Source organism: Cryptomeria japonica, chromosome 6 (assembly GCF_030272615.1).
Source record: "Cryptomeria japonica chromosome 6, Sugi_1.0, whole genome shotgun sequence".
Classification (NCBI taxonomy): Eukaryota; Viridiplantae; Streptophyta; class Pinopsida; order Cupressales; family Cupressaceae; genus Cryptomeria; species Cryptomeria japonica.
The window spans coordinates 173,001,099-173,019,821 of NC_081410.1; positions in this window are offsets into that span (position 1 = coordinate 173,001,099).

Consider the following 18,723-nt stretch of genomic DNA (forward strand, 5'->3'; position numbering starts at 1 on the left):
AAAAACCTGTTTGAGAATCTGAACACCATAAGGAAGCCAAAGAAGAACAATTCGGCCAATACACTAAAGTTTAGATCACTGTTAATATGCATATTTTTCTATTTTGAAAAATTCTTTCCATCAGTCGGTAAATTTGTTTGGGAACTAGACCAACCAATCACCCATCAGATCAATGACTTCATCAAGAAGCTAGGTGATAATTTTAATGATATTATGGATGATTATTTTAGCAAGTTTCAGGAAAGGATGCATAACAGGTACCAGATTCCACCCAAGCCAGTGGAGAAATACAAGGATGACATATGTTTTGAAGTGGACACTAATTACTATTATATGAATGCTGTGGAACCAAGAACTCAATCTTTGCCACCTATGGGTTACGAGATTGAAGTTGACATCACACAACAACAGATAGATGCATTTATTACATTACCAAGGCATGCTACCGAGATGAGCTATGGAACATATGAAGAAGTGAAGGAAAAAGTAAAAATGAGCATTGTAGTACCCAAAGCTACAAGGAAGGCAACAAAGATGATAAAGGCATTAACGAAGAAATTTGGAGAAGATTCTTCCTCCACACCTGTCAAAGGCACTATAGCCATTACCAAAGAGTAATCTGAAGCCCAAGAGGTAGCTATAACACTAAGCACCGAATTGCCTAAGGGAAAAGTGTTGAAAAGAAAGAAACAAGATACATCAAAGGTATCACCGACTCCTCCAACAAAGCAACCTAACACAAGAGAATCTATAGCTTCACTGAGTAAGAAAACAAAGAGTGTTGCCGCACCAAAGGTAACAAAAACTTACAAGAAATATACTCGGAGACTCATTTTGACAAAAGAGTCTAGTGACACTGAATTTGAAGATGCAAGTAAATTTCAGATTGTCAAGAGCAAGAAGGTAAATGTACATAGTGTTGAAAATTTCTGTGCTAATCTGAAGAAATATGGTGGATTTGGATCATCAGATATGTAAAATATGAATCCAGATCTGATGATGAAAAGAGACAAATAGAAGAAGTAGTCATTTGCACATTATTGAAATTCCATTTGGTCCCATTGGAAGTATGTAAATCTCTTCCAAATGAATTATATTTGCATATTGACAATGGGTGGAAATATGCAATGGACTCAGAAAAGTAGATTAGAGAATGAAGTCTGGTACATCTTTTCCCAGACATGTCAGTAGATGAGATCACCAAACATCTAACAAACTACCACACAAAATTCCTAGTCAAGCAAAGAGCTTTGAAATTGATGAATGGCCTTTACTTGGATGTAGAGAATGAGACAAAGGAAAAATGGTAGGAAATATTTCGAATCAAGAATGCTGGTGAGCAAGCTGAAGTTGAAATAGTTGATGTCACTGAGCAAGATCCTGATATCACCGAGCAGGACCCTGCTGACACCATACAAGTAGATGAAGATATCATGGATACAAAGGCACCAGAACAGGAAATGCTTATGCCCAACTTGTATCCAGTGAATCAATTTTGGAGCAAGTCCAGCCCTATCCTCCGGTCAATCAACCAATCTCAACCGAGATCCCTAAGGATACAGAGCAAGGCATAGAAGGTCACAAGTATAATAGTTCTAATACTTAAAGATAAGTACAGATGCCAAGCTAATAAGATGAGAGGGGGGGGGGGTTGAATCATACAAACTTAATCTTCCATAAAAACCTATCAAATTCAACCTCGGTAACATATACTTTAGTAATATAACCAAAACTGCTAAACATGCAAACTCAAAAGCATATAAACATCATAACACTCATAACACCAGATTTAATGTGGAAACCCAAATAGGAAAAAACCACTGTGGGATTTCAGACCCACTAAGAAATATACTCTTCTAGAGTATGCTTGGTTAAAAGCAATTCCTGTTAAAGATTACAAACACATTGCTATATGTGACCCGGTTAAGGGATTTCCCTCAGATCTGATAGGATCTACACCTTGTTAGAAGTGACCTTGTTAAAGGATTTCAAACACTCAATCAGAATGTCACCTTGCTAGATGGTTTTACAAATAAGACTGTTAAGTCCACCTGGTTAAGAGATTTTCTATCACTTCACAAAATAACAGTAATAAAAATCTATCTGCAACTTCACATCTAAAATGCTAAAGCATATTCTTATTTGTTCAATACAATATAGACATAGAACTAATCTTGTCCATCTGCTAGGCTCTATACTTTGTTATTCAAAATAGGTCTTCAAGCTTTTGTGCTCGATAATCACTATGTAGCATCCCTGTGCATACACTTGCCCGCATGCATTGTTTATCAACAATTCCCTATTTATAAACAATTCGCCAACTGCTTAATCTCCTTGATCACATTTCCCATGATCAATCATAGCCATTAGATCTTCAAACTTTGTCTAGGTTCAATGTATCCTTCGATCTGAAAATGTTTTACCCTGCCTTGGAACTTGTGCTAGGGTATTGCGGTTCAATCTAAGCTGTAGATCTTCTTGCCAATTTTCCTTTGCCATAGATTCTTTAACAAACTTCATTCACGACACACCAATCATTTAATCATAGCCAACTCATCAGCTTCCTTCATTAAATAATGCATGTAATCATTTAATGTATTATGTTATTACTTGGTTGCAACTCGGTAAATACTAAACTTCACTCAGTAAACATTCTGCCTTCTTTAACCGATAGCGATAACCTTAGGGTTTACTGAATAGGTTCTTTGCTCGGTAACATAGTATAGTATTAACCTTTCAATCAATAACATATGTAGGATATCAAAACAATCTAATCATCATGATCTCATCATTTTCTAACTCGGTAATAGTTGCTCATTGAATAACTTATTTCTCCCCTTATTCATCATATTCTATCTGTGTCTTTTACCGACATCTTTATACTCATCAAATCATACTTCTCAAGATATGGAAACATCATACTAAATTAGAAAATCAATTTCTTGACATCAATGAAAAAATAATAATATTAAGACAGTAAACATCCTTAATCAGTTTTATCCATAATCATCAACAACCTTCTCAATATCCTTATTGAAATGCCAACAATCTTCCCTTGTCTGTTATAATGCCAAATGTCAACAAAGTCAACAATAGGAGAAGGTAATTCTCAAGAATAGACCTCTCAAGCTCCTTCTAGCACTACAAATGTTGCAACCGAGACACCAAGCTTAGAGATACCAAAGGACACTACAGAGGCTAAAGAAACGAACCAAAGTGTTGCCTCTACCGAGAAACCTACCGAGGGTCAACAAGCCTCACAAGACATTGTTTTAGTCCAACCAATGAAAGGTAAAGAAAAGAAGATGAAAAAGCATAGTTTCAAATTAGATTTGTCAAAACCAATAGTGTTGCCCAATGTTGATATATCCAAATTAAAGGGGCAAGCACTCATTGAATTTGGTGAACTATGCAAAGCCAAAGCTGAACAGGAAAAGCAAATGGCTATTCAAAAGAAAAAGAAAGTACTTCAGAAGGTAAAAGCACTCTTAACCGATATGCTACCTGAAGCTATAGTAACCAAAGATGCAGCCATCCACATTCAATAGGATGAACTCCTAACCAAGATAGAGACATCTAGAGTAAATGCATCCGAATATTTGAGCAAGTTAAAAGACAAGGAGCTCACTGCAAAAATGATTGAAGAGGTACAGAAAGCTATTGCCATTGGAAAAGTTAAACTTGTCAAATTTATTGCTGAGTTGACCCCTCAACTCAAGAACATTCTTTATTTATTTAAGAAACTCTGTACATTTTCTTTAGTCATTAAAGATATCAAAAATAAAACAGAAGCAATTGAGAAAGAGATCATCGATCTCTCAAATAAGTTGACCACTGAGCCTAATTTCATTCAGAATTTTTATACCAAGCTACAATGGCTCATGGCTCAACAATTGGAACTCAGGAATGAAGAACACAAGATAAGGATGGACATAATGACACTTCAAACATTATTCCTTCCTCATCTTTCCTCCGTCCAAGAACAGATCAACAAAGCTACCTCCCTATCCACTCAACAAGAGGGAAGCACCTTAGATGGACTCATTTCACTGTTAGCTGACATTCAAGTGCAGAATTCACTCATGGACAATGTTAAGGATGCCCTCTCTACTACTCTCATCGATGCAAGGACAAAGTATAAATCCATTTTTGACCAGTTACAACCACTGAATGGTAACTAAGTTTTGATGTTTGTCAAAAAGGGGGAGTGAGTATCATATCAAAGTATACAGGGGGAGTATATACTGAGAAAAATAGAGTATTCATTCAAATGCAGAGTCAATTTTGATAGGGAACAGAGAAAAGAGCTGTGAACCGAGCAGTTATCACAGAACATTGATCATCAAGAATGCAAAGTCAGAGTTTTGTACAGTATAGTGATAAGGGGAGTATATCTAAATATACTATTTCATTGACTAATGTATAAACTGTTTGTTTAGTCAAGTTTTGTAAGTATATAGATTTTTGAGTTATGACTTTGAAAGTAGTTTTGTCAAACATCTCAACTAATGTCGAAAGGGGAGATTGTTACTACTTATCAAGTTGTCATTAGTTTTATATCCAAAGTCATTCTATATACTCTAGTCAGTTACGACTACCGAATTATTCAGTCGGTATGCACAGAACAGTCGGTTAAAGAAGACAGTATTCATAGAGCCCAGTATACACTGAGATGTCTACTAAGTATCATTCCATGTCTACCGAGCATAAATAATGATACACCGAGTGAAACGTGTTACCAGATTCATTCAATCTAGACACACATGGGAAAACATGTTACAAGATCGAGGAACATAGAACCGTTATCACATTAGAAATTGCGCTTAAATATTGTGTATGATTTTGAGGTCATCTAACCAATGAAATATTTTATATAGTTATTCATTCGACAACTCATGTTTGTAAGATCGAAGCAATGAATCAGGTCACCGACATAAGAGATCTATTTATACAACATGAATTAAGGATAAATATGTGATAGAAAAAGATATACAAAGGTGTATGAAGAAAGACATGTGAAAGCACTAAGTGTTATGACTGTTACAGAGACACAGAGGTCACTGAGAAGGATTTAAGAGAACAATCAAAGAACAAAGTAAACATAAGGGTTTATCAAGTTAGTTTATGGGTTACCGAGGTATGCTATATGCAAGGTAATCTTATTTTGAGCACATAGAATTTGCTATAACATTCCAGATATAAAGTTGTAGATATTTGTAAATATTTTATTGAAATATTTTGAAGTTGTAAGAGAAACCTTTAACAGGGTAAAAGACTCTAACCAAGTCTATAAATTGTAAAGCCTCTAACTAGGTGCAACATTTAGTTTAAGTGTTGTAAAATCCTTTAGCAAGGTAGATCTAACAGATCTTGATACTCCTAATAGGGTAAGCTATCAGAAATAGCTGAACATGTAGCTCTAACCAAGCACTCTTTATTATTGCAGTAGTGAAGTTGTGGGTGCTATCCCCACCGCAGTTTTTCTCTCTAACCAAGAGTTTCTGCGTAACCAAAATATATGTGTTATGGAGTGAATCATGTATGATTGTTATTTATTTGCTTTAGCTTTATGGTATGTTGCAGCAGTTTGTGGTTTATGCATAACAGTAAAGTTAATATTGATTAAAAGGTTTTGAATTACTGATTCACCCCTCCGCTCTCAGTACATTAGCTTTCCATATTGGGCCTAACAACATTTAACAAAATAAAAGAATATCTGGCCCATCCTCTAGTCCCAATTCCACCTATCTTGAGTCAACCCTTGCTCTTATATATCTCAGTTACTCTAGTTGCAATGGGGGCACTCCTTGCCCAATAGAATGATCAAGGGAAAGATTGAGCCATTTGTTACATTAGTCAGACCTTAGTGGGATATGAGCTCAAGTACTCTCCTATGGAAAAAGCATGTTTAGCTATTGTCTTTTATTCACAAAATATTTGACAGCACATGTTAAGTCATACTATCAAGCTTATTTGTAAGATTGATCTCTTAACGTACCTTCTATCAAAGACAACATTTACCAGTTGTATGGCTAAGTGTGTCATTTTTCTTAGTGAATTTGATATTCAATATGTGGATATAAAAGCCATCAAAGAACAAGTCATTGTAGACTAATTGGTCGAAACACCCTTGGTCGATGATTATCCATTGGTCACAAAATTCCCAGATGAGTATGTCTACACAATAACAACACAACCCCCTTGTAAGATCTATTTTGATGGTTCTTATACACGAAAAGGATTGAGTGCCAAAAAACTATTTGTTAATCCTCAAGGTGATCTTATTCCCAAGTCATTCAATTTGTCTTTTCCTTGTACCAATAATATCGATGTGATGGCATTATGTGAACCAGCATGAAGACATAATGACATTGTATGATTGTCATTGATGTCAATATGTGACATAATGTGAACTGGCACATGTGATAGGCGAGTGATAGGTGATGAGAGAGGAACTGACATATGTATGAACCGGTTTATATGCCAAAGTAAAGTGGCATATTTGTTCAAGATGAACCGACATGCAGTTATGGGAACCGACACATGGAAGCATTGTGTTGCTACCAGTTGTTAGGTAGTTTCCACTTCAGGATTTCTGGTTGGAGTACCTCAAGCTTGTGTGACTCAATTGGTGATCTTTGTGTGACGAGTTAGCAGTATAATGGAGAATAGATCATGTTGCCACGTAAGCTCTGTGTGCGTGAAGGATCTTGCATGAAGAAGATGATTCCTATCTACCTCAGGAATGTGCAAAGTCTGTCAAATGGTGATAATGCTTGATGGGTTATCAGCCGCCATGAAATCAGTGGAAAATGGACGATGCAGAATTTCTTGAGATTGATTCAAGATTGTTGCATTTAATGTAGTATGATTCAATGGTCAGGATTGAACCACTTGAATTTCTTAACCTAACAAGTTTAGGGTTTAGGGTTTTTGCTATCGACCTGTCTGTTTCCTATAAGGTCGATGTTGTGTTTATTTCTAAGGTTGTTGGCAAAAGTTGTAAGTGTGTATCCAAGGGAAGTGATACACGATTCTTGTCAGACCAAAGGAGAGAAGAGATATCTACAAAGTGAATGTGTAGAAGGAGAAGAGGAGCCAAAATGGATCTACATTAGCATTGAGTGTTGTTATCAGATCATTGTAATTCCTATTGATCTTTAACCACTTCAACAGTTGTGAAATCCTTAACAGGGTAGCCTTAACTGGGGTTGATGCAAAATCCCTTAACAAGGTAGTCTTAACAGGCTTGATTCAAATCCCTTAACAGGGTAACTCGAGGTTAATGAGTTCTGAGAAGCTATAGAGCTTTGGAGATCATTTAGCTATTGAGTTCTTGAAATCCTCTAACAAGGTAACCCTAACTGGGTTTAACCCTTAACTAGGTATTATAGCCATCCCTTAACCGGGTGATCCCTAATATGATCGATTCCTAGCAGAACCTATTGTAATGTCTTTAACCGGACAAGGCTCCTAATAGAGTGGAATTCAAAAGAGTTCAAAAGCAACTTGTGGGTATTCATCCCCAATGTGGTTTTTCCCAGTTGGGTTTCCACATGAAAAATATGTGTGTCATGTGTAATGCTTTTATCTTGTGATGCTTTGTTTTTACCTGTTAAGCATATGATGGTTCTATGTTTTATGCTTGTCTATAAAACATATTGAACTCACTGTTATGAAGATCTGATGTTAGTTTACCTATTCATGCATGAGAGCGTAATGGTACTATAGTATTGAGCTAAGAGGAAAGCTTAGTGAGTGACCGGTTTATGACTGTTTGAGCTGTACTGGATGTCATTGGTTGCACTCTGTTTTAACCAGTATCCCTATTTGTCAGTTATTTGGAGTATTTGCTGTCAAACTAGTTTTGGACTATATTTGTGTTTGTACTGATTCACCCCCCCCTCTCAGTACCGGTTTGGTACTAGTGGTTCATCATTGAGTTATCACGATGAATATCAAAGGTTCATAACTAGCATTAAAACAACTGTTCAGTGGAACATTACAAATATTCTCATGTATGGAGATTCACAACTAGTCATTAGGAAGGTGAATTACAAGTATGAAACTAAGGATGAAAAACTATTGCCTTACAAAAGAATGGCCGATGACCTCAAGAAATTTTAGAGCACCATATTTGATCAAATCCCTATGACACAAAACAAAGCAACAACTGATGCAATGGCCACTATTGGTTCTCTTCTCGCCATCGAGTTAGATAGCCTTAAATATGGGTTGTTTGTTGAGTTGCTTCCCCACCTAGTATTCAAGACATCGCACAAAAACATGGTGTGCAACATCAATAGTCTCCAATCACCCTAGCACTACAAAATTTGCACATACCTTAAAGATGAAACCCTTCCACCCAATATATATCAAAATGAACACTAATACCTCATCCACCTTTGTCACCAATTCACAATTATAGGAGATAATCTACATCATTGGGGCTATCATGACATATTCGCTAGATGTTTAGATTTAAGCAAAGCTAATTTTATGATGAAAGAAGTGCATACTGAAACTTGTAGCACTCATACGAGTGGATATGTTCTTTCCAAAAAAATCTTAAGGGTGGGATACTACTAGCCCAACATGGAACATGACTATTGTGAAATTGTCAAGTGTGTGTCCTGTCAGTGGCATGGAGATATGATCCATGTTCTAACATAGGATTTGCTACCGATTGCAACACCATCTCCGTTTTCTACACAATGCCTTGACCTCATTGGTAAGATCCATCCTCCTTCCTTGGATGGACACATGTTTATTATGGAAACCACTAAATACTTCACCAAGTAGGTTGAAGCTATCCCCCTAACCCTTACCATTGGTGTCCAAGTGTCCAAATTTATCTTATTTCATATCCTTTTCCATTATGGCGTACCTTCCACCATTCATTACTGATAATGGGACCCCTTTTAAAAACCAACACATGCATGACCTTTGTTCCACATTTCATATCCAAGACCATTGGTCCACTCCATACTACCCCCAAGGTAATGGCTAGGCTGAGGCAACCAACAAAACTTTTCTATGTATCCTCAAGAAGGTCATCAATGAAACTGGTCATGACTGACACCTCCATATCAACCCCACCTTTTGGGCTTATCACACCATCTAAACTCCCACTAGATCCACTTTATATTCCCTTGTTTATGGTGCAAAAGTGGTATTACCCATTGAGGTTCAATTACCATCCTTACACATATCCTTAAAATAGTTTGTTTATGATGAATGCTATAGGGTGGCAAGATTAGCTCAGCTAGATCTTCCTGATGAATAGTGTCAAAAAACTTATGATCACCTGCAGATCTACCAAACTAAGCTGAAAAGACAATATCAAAAGAAAGTTCACCCTCACAAGTTTGATGTTAGTAGTGATCTGGTCCTCAGTTTAGATCCATAGAATCAACATGACAAAGAGAAGAAAGGAAATTTTGAAGCTAACTGGTTAGGCTCATATGTAGTAACAAAAAAGTATTGTTCAAGGGCCTATTGGTTAACTATTCTAGAAGGGAAGCCCCTCAATGATCTCTTTAATATCCTTCATCTAAAGATATTTTATACATAATCTGTGGCAGTGTACCTCATTTTCTAAAATTTGAAAAAATAAAAAATATATATAAAAAGAAAAAGCAAAAAATAACAAAAATAGTAAAGATAAATAAACTCATCATATGGTGAAAACCACTTTCAGTAGAACCTTGGGTATGTATACATGGTGAAAACCAAGAAATAGGTGTTGTGTAAATGACAGTTCCATTATCCCTTAGTTCTTTGCATCTACCTTCCGCGGTGAGGTATCTTTTGCTACTTGCCCTCGTCCACATCTCCTTCGCATCCACCTCTTTCCAGTGCAGTATCTCATGTTACCCGCATTCTCTAATCCATGATTTTCATCCATTTTCTACACCTTATGCTTCTCCTATCCTTATATGCTTGTGCATATTTTTGGCATCCAGGTGTTTGTGCATAGTGTCAATCCTGTTCTGTATATTCCCTTTGTCTCCTTCTTGGTTTCCAAGTCACTTTAATATAGGTGTGCCTTGTATATATGTGTTGGTTGTACATAGCCATGTTGGTCATGTTTTCAAGATCCCATCCCATCAGTTGGTTCTTCTATAATTATCCTTGAGAGTTGTTGTCATCATGATCATATTGGGTCCCTTTTTTCGGTCAATATCATTGATCCCTCATCCCATCATCAGTCTGTGCAGGATACATCCTTCCTCTAGTTAGACAACATCAAATCCTCATCTTCTAGTCATCCTTTTGACAAAAGATATCTAAGACACTCATGTTGGCTTTGATTCTTTTTTATCCTTTTTTATTTTTTTGAGCTCCTTTGTTTTGTTTCCTCTTGGTCACCATAATCCTTTATATCATGGTGCGCTAGGAATAACGAAATCAAGGATGTGATCTTGTTGGTTTTTGTTTTTGTTTGGCATGTGTTTTCTTGATGTGTTCTTTGTTGTACCCTCATGAGGTCTCATATATCTCATGTTACATTGGGGCACATCTTCTGCTTGTGGTTTTTCTATCATCGTTTCCCACAAAGTTATCTGTAACTCTGTGTGGTACTAGAGTAATATTTTGTGTCTATTTATTTGCACCAATCCATACATTGATTGTAAAATTCACCTTGGTTCCTTGTACCCTAGTTCATCACATGCAATGCTAAGTTAAAATAAGTGCTTGCTTCATTGGCAACCCATTCCAAGGGTGCTCACACTCCATGATCTTTTCATCTACCTTTTTATGTTGCATTGTATTCACCTGGTTCTTTTTCTTTTGGAAATCACAATTGGGAATGTGCACACATCCCTTTTTATTACTTCCTCCATGCAGTACTTTCCAAATAACCCTAGAGCATTTTGTGTTCACCATCATGTCAGACCTGCATTTGCTGCATGTGCATCTCACAACATATTCACATGAATTGCATCCCATATCACAGATGTGTTAGCACATAATCAATACATCCCATACCACATAATCATAGTACTACAACATCTCATACACATCCTTACATCCGTGATCTCATTATGCATACATACATGTCATCCACATAAGCACACATCACATAAATCACTACATCCATGCATTATATCCTACATCACAAATTCATCAGTACATGTCATGCATCTCATATCATAATCACATCAAATAGCATAATCATCATGCACACACATCACATCTTGCATCACAAACATATTAGTGCATCATATCATATGCATCCATACATCCATAATGATCTATCCATATATGCATAAAAAATATAAAAGTACCATACACATGGATCGAATCAATCTCCATCATTGGTGCAGGAGCACCATTCCAAGATCTTCCTCCTTCTTTGTTTTGTTGGTGTTATGCTTCTTTAGAAGCCATTGTATATGAATAAGAGCCATGAGCTCATTTGTTCTATACTAGGTCCTAGTTTTAGGTCCTTAGTGTTTTCTTGTGATTTCTCATGCAGGAGAGGTTGAGTGTGCCTTGGATGTGTGTTAGGCCTTATTGGCATGTTACTGTCCTTAGGATAGCCCAAAATAGTCTTAGGAGTCATGAAAAACAACAATGGCAAAGTTGCTTAAAAGATGCAAAAAGTTGCATGACAACTTTTAAAAGTTGTCAAGCAACTTTTCCACCCAAATGGTCAAAGACCCTTGTTGAGAATGGAGAGCCCTAATTTTGGCACACTGACTAAGGTATGGGTACTATAAGTATTTCCAAACCCTAAGTTAATGGGTTGGATGTCAGACATTGTACGACCCAAGCAAAGTGACCTGACTGTGGCTGCTTGTTGGTTACCAGTCAGTTTGAATGAAGGAACCAAGAAAGTTAATGGATTGATTTAAGTGAAAAACTATGTGGATTGTCTTCAATGGTGTAAATAATTTCATTTCAAGCATTTAGACTAGGTTTTGGTTTGTAAGTGTGGTGTGCTTGTAAATATTTCATAAGTTGTCTTCTTACTGTCCAGTTTTGGATAGGATTGTGTAAATGGTTGCATAACTCCATTCCCCATTGTGGAACCACCATGAAACCATGGGGAATGAGAGTGCAGACCTTTTACCATACTAAAAAACAAGCAGGTCTCTTGAAAATGCAGGGAGGCCATCAAGAGACCCAATCCTAGGCGAGACTAAACAATGCCCGGCTAGGAAAGGTTAAGTTGCAGAGGTCTTGGAGAGCAAGGTTGGTCAGAGAAGGGAGCACCCTTTGGAGGAGTTAGAGAGGGGTGAGTGAATCACCATTGGTGTGAAGGAGAATCTTCCACCAATCTAGACAAGGTGGCAAAAGCAACAAACCCACACTGTGACCTTGGCAGTCCTAAAAACCCTCCTAAAAACCCTTAAAAAACCTTAAAATATACCTAGGGCACCATACGGCCACTTGGAGGCCTAAAACCTAGAAAATCCTTGAGCACTTTCCAAATGAATGGTAGTCCATTTTGGGAGTTTGGGTTGTTTGTGCAATGTTTGTGAGAGGTAGCCCTAAAGGACCGGGTAGGAGGCCTAATTGGTCAAAATCCTTGTAGCCCTATTTTGTAAGCAAAAACACAAAATAGTGAAATCGGCAAGGGGTTGGAATCTTGAAACCTCTTGGGGGCACATGAATGGGTGGAAAAACCATGGAATTTACCTGACCTAACCTTGCTAAGACCTTGGAAGGTGTGGAACAAGCCAAGCCCTTATTAGCCATAGTAAGGGATTTTGAGTCTCATGAGTAGGTGAGACCTTAGGAGCAACATTGTAACTCATTGGTGGGTGGATTGGGAAAGGTCAGGGGATTCCTCAAGAAAGGGAAGTCCTAGAGACCCTAGGGTGTGAAGTGAACACCAGGTGATCCAAGGGAAGAATCCAAGAGCATAGACTAGGCTAGTTTATCCCATACCCCATCCCATCAATCATATATATATGAAAATGTCTGTAAAAAATATATGTACAAGTGTATCAGTGTACATCATATGGTACATCAGATATGTAAGAATAAAATACATCTCTGAATCATCTTGAATGAAGAATGATTTACATGACCCATTCTCAAGAACTGCATGGGGTGCAAAGAGTCAATACAATATTTAAATCAAATCCTATGTATGATACATAAAAAATGATCATATCATCTACATAAATCTATATCAAAATGCTCCAAAAAGACTAGCTTGGTCTGTGTCTTGTGGGTCCCTACCCTTGATACTACCTCTGGGATCCCTATGCGGATCTTGATGTTGAACTTGTGCTCTACCCACAAATCTACGTGTGGGTCCTCTTTCTTGATCCTCTATAACTCTTGTTGGATCTTCCCATATCTATGATAAATCCTCCACTTTGAGACAAGTTGGATCATCTGAATCTCAGAAGGGGCTTTGTATACCTTTCTCTTCTTAGGAGGGATGACTCTCTCATACTAGGCCTTGTACCACCCTCCCTGATTTGATAGTGCCTGAATCTACTCATGTTGTCTCTTGATCATCTCCACTAGGAATGCCTCTTCACCCCTACTATTGGTTGTGTGTTGTGCCTTATCCCTCTCCTGTTGGTATCAAGAGACCCTCCCCTCTATCCTCAGCCATGCATGATCAATGACATCCCTCACATCTATGGCTGCCTCCCACTCCTAACTTAACCTATCCCTATCCGCCCGTAGTTGAGCCCTAGTGATGCAGAGCCCTACCAAAACTCCTAAGGACAAGCCTAAACAAGGTTAGACTAGTCACCCCTCAAATGACTACAAGGGTCCTGCAAGGAAGGACTCCACACCTTGGATGAAACTACACATACACTCACTAGGCTTGGGCCTACTCAAGATGAGTAAAAGACCTTAATCTCTCAAACAAGCCTTATCGGTAACTCCTTTTACTAGGGATTTTAGAAATGATCCATACATGATGTCTAATAACTTTTCCAAACACTGGTTTTGATTTTGGGCATCAATTCCTTGTACCTTCTTTGGAAATATACCCCCTAGGCTTGTACCCCTATTTTGCGATACGATGGACTTTAACTAAAAAATGTTTCACACACCCATACAAACAAGTTACCATTTCAGACACTTGTTTGGAAGTTGTATTGATCCCCAAAATGGTTTTGCCATATCTACAAATACAAGGTTTGTTCCCTTCAGAGGCAAAGAGACCTAATAGGGGCAATTAGTCCTATTTTCCAAAGAAACTACCTTTACCGGTACATCAAATGAAAAATAAAATTTATGGGCATGTGGGGGATAGTGAGAAACCTCTAATTCCAAGGTTGCACACCTGTAATCCACCGCTATGACAACTTATGATGACTATCCTAAATTGTGTCCTAGGTAGTCACATAGAGATGCCTACCTAATCTTGTTCCTTTCTCCACACATAAAATTTTTCGCTAAAACAAACAATGAAAATACTAAATTACAGTGTCTTATCCTACATCCCTCCAAAGAAAGAGTCTTCTAATGGATTGAAGTGCAAGATAAGGCTATTTTTGTTCAAAACTCTCTCCAAACCCTCAATTTCTGGGTTACAATAAGAAGAATGGGGGGTTCTCTCTACTGTGGAATAGTTAAGACCTCAGAACTGTACCAAAATAAATCTATTTCATCTCTCTATTTACTCCATGGATGGTGGGGTTCATATCAATCCGTATAGGCACGTGTAACTCCTATAAACTCAAAATTAGTATTTTGTGTTTTATTGCTTCACAAACTCCAATTACAACAACAAAAACCTTGGGAATTGTGTCGATAAGGCTTATACAACTCTCCAAGGGTTTCCCATTGAACTTGGAGTAGGTTGGAGCCATTGAAAGGCTTCCCCTAACTGATTTTCAAAAAGTTGCACTTTTGCACTCAAAAGTTGCATTTTTGCAATTTGCACAAAAAGTTGTCATACTCCCCAAGGTTGGAATCCACATACATGGATCAAACAAAAACACATGAAACATTTCTAAAACTTTTCAAACACCAATCAAAACCATCTTCTACCCCTTTTGATCACATTGTCCCAATAGGCTTATCAAATTGCCTAATTGGTGACATGGGCTTACATGGTGGGGTTTATTTGCATACATGAAACACAAGACTCTCTTAAGACACCCTATGATCCTAGTACTCATCCTTGGGTTCATTAATATCTTGTTGATGAGGTGCTCCTGCACCATACTCCCTGGGAGAAGAGATCTCAAGCCCACTTGAGATTAGAGTTTGTAAATCTGTACCATGATTGGATATTTGCTCACTGGTCATCCAAACCGCCTTAGTGTCTGGTTTGTCTTTCCAAGCCACCAAGTACTCAATGTACTTCTTGTTCCTTATATTTTTTATGACTCTAGTGTCTAACGCTTTGCTCAACTTAGGTGATTCTTGCCTTGGAATGTCATTGTTTGCTGCAACCTGCATTGGTTCTTCTTCTTCATTGCTGTCACCCTTGAAAACTGTAAGATCGCACACATTAAAAAAGGGTGATAATCCAAGATTAGGAGGAAGTTGGATCTCATAAGCATTTTGTTGACAGTTCTTCAATATCTGACATGGTCCAATCTTCCTCTGCATGAGTTTGGTGTATTTTCCTTTTGGGAGTCTCTCCTTCTTCAAATGTACCCATACCAAATCCCCAACATTAAACTATACATCTCTATTCTTCTTATCAACATGAGCCTTATAATTCACTGTAGACTATTGGAGATGAGACTTGACTTGGTCATGCACCTCTTTGATGGCTGATGCAAAAGCTTCACCATCTGCACCAATGGGATCTTCTTTGGGTAAATCTCTTAACTCCAACACTCCCCTTGGATGGATGCCATATACAATCTGGAAAGGAGACTTCCCGGTACTCCTATTTATGGTGTCATTGTATGAGAATTCTACCTATGACAAAATATTATCCCACTTCTACCCATGTTGCATTGTCAAACACCTTAATAGGTTTTCCAGTGACCTATTGACAACTTCAGTTTGCCCATCTATTTGAGGATTATAGGCTGATGAAAAAGCTAGATTAGTCCCCAACTTCTTCCAAAGGGTCCTCCAAAAGTGACCTATGAACTTCACATCTCTGTCTAAAACAATGTTTAGGGGAAATCCATGTATCCAGGCTATCTCTTTGAAGAATAGGTCTACAACATATGATGCATCACAAGAGGTCTTACATGGCAAGAAATGAGCCATTTTACTAAACTTGTCCACCACTACATAGACACTGCCAAATCCTCTCCTTGTCCTAGGCAGACCCAACACAAAGTCCATACTGATGCTCTCCCATGGCCTAGAAGGAATGGGTAAGGGCTGATACAAACCTACATTTGTAGACTTCCCCTTGGCTTTCTGACATATGACACATGTCTCCACAAACTTTCTTACATCTACCTACAATTTAGGCCAAAAATAATGTCTCTTCACAAGGTCTAGGGTCTTGTCAAGGCCAAAATGACCTGCCATAGCTCCACAATGCTTTTTCCTAATAATATTCAACCTCATGGAACACTTAGGAATACACAACTGCACTCCTTTGAACAACAATCCATCTTGTATCAGAAGTTCAGAAAACTCAATATGGTACCTCTCACCAAAGGTTTCACATACCTTGTATATCTCTCCAAAGTCTTTATCAACATCATACATACTTTTCAAGGAATCGATACCAACACTCTCCATCTTGATTTGGTTGATATTTAAGATCCTCCTTCTCAAAGCATCTGGAACTTTGTTCTTGACTCCCTTCTTGTGTTTGAGGATGAATGTGAAGGCTTGCAGGGTCTCCATGCACTTCATGTGCCAGTGGTTTAGCTTCTCTTGGATATCTATGAAACTAACTGCTTGATTATCTGTAAAAACTATAAACTCCTTAGGCAATAAATAGTTCCTCCACTTATTCAAACTCTATACAAGAGCATATATCTCCAAGTCATAAGATGAGTATCTCTTCTTGGAATCATTTAGCTTTTCATTGAAAAAATAAATAGGCCTTCCTTCTTGATTGAGAACTGCCCCAATAGCCATGTGTCTTGCATCACATTCCACCTGAAATATATTATTGAAGTCTGGTAAGGCAAGGACTGGTTGTTCTGCAACCTTCTTCTTCAATGTTTGAAATGAATCATCTGCCTCTTTGGTCCAACTGAACCTGCACTTTTGTCCTCCCTTTATGGTGTCAAGCATGGGTGCACAAACATGACTAAATCCTCTTATGAACTTCCTATAGAAAGTTGCTAAACCATGGAAACTTTAGACATCATTCATAATTCTAGATGTAGGCCAAGATAGTATAGCACTCACCTTCTCTTGGTCCATTTTCAACTCACCATGTGAGATCACAAAACCCGAGTAGATGATCTCCTCCTACATGAACAAACACTTATCAATATTGATCATTAGTTTCTCTTCATGTAACCCCCTAAGAACCATATCTATATGTTTAAGGTGCTCTGCCCTTGTGTGACTGAAGATCAAGATATCATCTAGGTATACTATGACAAATTTTCCTATGAATTCCACCAAGACTTCATTCACTAACCTCATAAAGGTACTAGGGGCATTGGACAACCCAAATGACATGAATTTCCATTTATACAACCCTTCGTTAGTTTTAAAAGTTGTCTTCTATTCATGCCTTGACCTTATTCTAATATGATGGTATCCACTTTTTAGATTCATTTTTGTAAAATACTTAGCACTCCCTAAGCAATCAAGTAAATCCTCTATTCTAGGGATTGGGAACCTATACCTTATGGTTATCTTGTTGATGGCTCTTGAGTTTGTAGAAACCCTCCAAATGCCTTCTTTCTTGGGTGCAAGGACTGCCAGTACTACACATGGGATTAGACTTTTACCAATCAGTCCTGATTCAAGCAACTCTTCAATCTGCCTTGCCATTTCTGCATTTTTGTTTGGTATGAGCTTGTAGGCTGCTTTATTTGGGAGAGTAGATCTAGGGATTATATCTATGCAATGATTGATGTCCCTTACCAGTGGTAAGGACCTTGGCATTCCATATGAGATGATTCCTTGATGCTTATCAAGCAATAGTATGACTATAGGGTCTATGTGCTTTGGTCCTCCTTTCTCTTCTGCATACTACTCTTTTCTTGTCACCTTGGGGCTAGGCATGAGGGCATAGAAAACTGCACCTTTCTTTGCAATCTCCTTGATGAATTGTTTACCTTCTACTATGAACACTCTTGTATCCTTCCCTTTTGATTCCATCTCTTCCTCTATAAAAGGTAAGAGTTCTATCACCTTCCCATCTTTGGTGATTGAGTAGGTGTTTCTCAACCCATCATGATGAGCTTTTAGGTCATATTGCCATGGTCTCCCAAACAAGAGATGGCATGCATCCATCTTGGCTATGTAAAATAGCAATCTATCCTTGTAAGATCCAATCTAAAAATCTACCCAAGCATACTCTTCTACCACTGCTCACTGACCTTGGGTGAGCCATGAGACTTTATAGGGGTAAGGATGAGGCAGCTTCCTAATCTTAATCTTTTCTACCATCTCAAGTAATACAAAATTTTCAGTGGATCCGAAGTCTATCAGAACCTTGCATACCTTTCCTCTTGCCTTGCAAGTGGTTTTGAAAAAATATTTCCTTTGTGTAGGCTCCTTGTCTGGTATCTTCATGGTGGTTACTATTCTCCTCATCATCGAAGCCTCTCCTCTTTCAAGATAGTTATAGCTGTCAAGAGCATTAACACTTTGATAAGTGTTTGCACTTGCCACACTTTGACAATC